This window comes from Mus caroli, chromosome 2, assembly GCF_900094665.2.
Source record: "Mus caroli chromosome 2, CAROLI_EIJ_v1.1, whole genome shotgun sequence".
NCBI classification, from domain to species: Eukaryota; Metazoa; Chordata; class Mammalia; order Rodentia; family Muridae; genus Mus; species Mus caroli.
Window position 1 is genome coordinate 167,762,895 of NC_034571.1, and position 4,051 is coordinate 167,766,945.

Here is a 4,051-nt window from a genome sequence, read left to right on the forward strand (position 1 = left end):
ACTGTTCTCCAGGTCAGCCTTCAAGGGTGGATCAATGGCTTCAGTAAGGAGCTGAGGTAGCAGGGTACCCACTCCTTCATGGCCATTTCTAGTGACCATCCACCAGGGGACATGTGGAAGGAGTTCCTTGAACATCTTGTCTGTCTCTAAGTGGCTTTTAATTTGAGTGCAAGTTTTCTTGACACTCACACATTAGATCCTCAATTTGAACAAATGGAGACTGCACCTATAAGGGTCCCATGGCTAACATTTCTGACTGTCGGGCAGGGCAAGGCATTCTGCATCGCTTACCTTTGCATGTCAATGTCACCCCCAGTTTGCAGACATGAATGTGGGATCCACCCACAGCTGTGGCACGCAAGTGAATGCCCAGTGCAATCATGGATCCTCCCAGTGTTGGTCAGGCAGGTTTCATCCAGACTGTGCTTTCAGGACTGTGTCTCTGTGCTCAGGTTGGTCAATGTCCGCAGCACCAGGCATTNGAGACCTCCACACTTAAGTCTAGCTTTCTCTCACCATGTTGAGGTCCCATCAGATCCTGACCCTTGCTTAATACTTTGTGGGTCTCTGCATCTGTAAATCTCGACTGATGGGACCAACTCATAATCCCTCCTTCTTCTAAAATCTCTCTGGGCTGAGCAAGCTCCCGCCTCCTTAGTGAGGAGATATACTGTGCTTGTGTGAATGCATCCAACTCCCGTCTCTCCTTTCACTGGTGTCTGCAATTTGGTCCAAGAACCAGGAGTTAGGANGGGAACCCATGAAATAAACAAGATCTGGCTGAAGCCCACAGCACCAGTGTGGCCTCGCTCCTTAGGTTGCCTCCCTTCCTGAGTTTTGGAATATATTATTGTAATGATACTATGTTCAGGGGGCAATCAGCCATAGTGATTGGTTAATGCCTTCAGTGCTGTGTTCCACATAAAAGAAAGCCATGGCCTCATGGCCCAAGGCCTGTGGCCTGAAGATGTTGAAAGCTCCACTCTGACTCTCCTGGAGTTGGTGGACTGTCAATGCTGAGGAGAAATACGAAGTGGGTTTAATTTGGAATGGGTCCTCATAGTATCCAGGGTTGTGTTTGTGCACATACACATGTATGCACATACACATGTATGCACATGCTCACATGTCAGAGGTTGGCTTTTAGTGTCTTGCTCACTCTCAGCCTTTTATGAGACAAAGTCTCTCATGGATTCAGCTGGGCTGTTGGGCAGTGAGCTCCATAGATCTCCTCATCTCTGCCTTCCTGGTGCTCAGGTGACATGGCTCACCACCGTGCCCATCTCTTTGTGGGGATCTGTGCTTGGGTCTTTATGCTCACAGGGCAGGTTCTTTATTGACTGTTCTGTCTTTATAGCCCCAGGTTATTCATTTAGTTCTTGGGTCAGGGAAATAAAAAGAACTGTATAGGGCTGAAGAGATGGCTCAGCTGTTAAAGGCTAGGTTCACAACCAAAAATATAAGACTTGTATACTTTTAGAATGTTATATTCGNTGAATAAGGGGGAAGTAAAGATGGGCNTTTGATTTTGGCCAACAATAACGTTCTAGTTTGAATAGTGGAAAAGGAAAACTTCTAGGAGGAATGCCATGAGCCTCATTAAACTCCATTGTGTCAGATGGGTAAACTTGGACCAGAGCCCGTTGAGAGTGTTCAGGTACAGCCAGGCCAGTGGGACTGAGGTGGAGTGTCTTCAAAGCCACACCACAGGCCTACCAGCTTATAGATACAGTTAGAAGGAAGCCAGCTAAGCTTGTCAGGAAAAAGATAGTAAATATTTTAGGGTTTGGGGTTATATTTGTCTTTCATTACTATAATGAAATACCAGAGGCAGGATAGCTTTATAAAGAAAAGAGGTCTGTTTAGCTCCCAGTTTGGAGATTCAAGGGTGTGGTTCCAGAATGCTCACTTCTGACAGTGAGTGACCTTTGCTATGGATCGGAAATGAGATGGCTCCGCAGAGTCAGGCGTCTGAACACAGAGTTAAGGCGCGAGGGGCTTAGACAGTAGGTAATATGTTAGAATGCGGTTCACTGAGGTGAGGGCCCTGAAGTTTATAGCTCAGCCCTGCTTCTAGCCAGGTTTCTCTGTTTGCTGACTGCCCAAGGTGGAAGCAAGCCATCTCTAGCCTCCAGAGCAACCAGCACACAANGCTGCCTTTCTTAGCATGAAGAATGGTAACTCAGATCACCTGTCCCCATAAAGAGNTCCTTGTTGGGTTAGATTTGGTTATGGTGATTAGCTGCTAAGACAGCCTACATTTGTGAGCTGATATTAGGTGCCTAATACTGTGCATGAGAACTATCCACCTCAGTCTCAGGGTCTCTCCAACTCTAGGTTCTATTCTCAGGACCTCACAGAACCCCCCCCCCCCCCCGCCCCACCACCACTTCCCAGTCACCTGACTATTGGGTTAAGTTTCTAAATGCCATTAGCCTATGACTTTAGGACTTAAATTTCTACCAGTGTTGTGGGGGCCGTTTGGTCACAGCAGGGCAAGCAGTCTGCTGTGGTCATCCACCCACCCCTGCTCAACTGAGGCAGAAACAGCCACAGGAAAACACACACTGAGCAGGCATGACTGTGTGCCAAGAAGCTTCATTTATGAGCGTGAAGATTTGAATTTTCAACCTTTTTCATGAATCACGAACAATTATCTTTCTTTTGGTTCCCTTCCCAACCATTTAAAGATATGAGATCCATTCTTAGTTCAGGGACATGGAAACAGGTGGAAGGCTGGCTTGGGCCCAGCCCGCCTCCCACACACCACCACCCTTTCAGTCTTGCAGAGGGAATGGGCCAAGAATCAGAGTGGCCCAAAGCGGTCTTAGATGCTGCCAGTGACTATGGACTGCCCACTACGTACCAAGATCTCTATTAGCTGACAGACATACTAGCTTCTGAGACATGGTCCCACCCCCCAGCGCAGAGGGACACAGGCATCAGGGGACCCTACAAATACAAGTCATAGCAACTGAATCAAGGAAGGTATAGAAGGACACACATGGGGCACTTGGAGGCCATGTCATGGGGGTTGAGGGACAGGAGATCTGAGAGATGTTGCTTATGAGTTAGGAGCCCAGGTTGGTTTTGCGTTTGGTTACACAGAAGTACATGAAAGCTAATTTTGTTCCACACTGAACATGGAATCTAGAAGAAGACTCCTGTGTGCAGGCTAGTGCTCTGTGCCTCCCTGGGCCCTTTCAGGAGTCCTTTGCTATCAGGAGTGCTTAAATTAAGCACTCTAGGGGCCACACATTGATAAGCCTTCCCAGCCAACTCTAGCTTTTTACAGAGAAGAAGGTAGGGAAGCGCCTGGTCCTGAATGTTGGAGACAGAGTCACTAGCAGCCCCAGGAGCAGTGAGTACCAGGTCCCAGGATGCAGGGGTTCAGGGAAGGGACCAGAAGGCAAGGGGCTGAAGGGCAGCAAGGGAGAGAAGGGACTTGGATGCAAATGTCTCTTCTTCCCTCTTGCACATATGCATGTGCTAGGGGTGGGCTGACAGGGACATGGCCAGGCTGTCCCAGGGAGAGGGCCTGGGAATGTTCAGGGAATTGGTCCTTGTCTGTGAGCAAAACCAAGTGTCTCAGGCGGCAAGGACAAGAACCACACAGGTTTAGCTTTAGAGGCAGGGCACTTTTTCCTCAGGACTCCCATGGGGCAGAGTCTTTTAATTTGTTTTAAATACACAACATGAAAAACATGTAAAGGCTGGGTGCAGAGCACTGGGTGAAGTGCTGACCCTTCCAAAGGAGCCAAGTTCCTTGGGGCCAGGAGCACAGGAGGCCTTTTTGCCTGGATTGGACTTGGCACCCCCAGGATTCTCATGGCAGCAGGAAACTGCTGCACCTTCCCAGGTTAGGAGCTCAGGAGCCCAGCAGGGGTCAGTGTGAGACAGACTACTGGGGAGATCACAGCNCCTCCTCTTTTCCCCGTAGTGGCTGTGGGTGTGGGAATAGGTGTGTGGGGACAGCTTTTCTGGCTGTGGGTTATGGATTCTTCTGGCTCAGCTCTGCCTTCTCCCAGGCGAGTGGGAGCAATATGCAGCC

The 4,051-nt window shown here is 49.1% G+C and overlaps 1 protein-coding gene across 5 annotated transcripts in view; it reads left to right on the forward strand.

Moving 5' to 3' along the window:
* Phactr3 (phosphatase and actin regulator 3) overlaps nt 1-4,051 on the forward strand; it is a 222,372-nt gene that overhangs the window by 144,535 nt on the left and 73,786 nt on the right. The gene's annotated exons all lie outside the window — the stretch shown is intronic.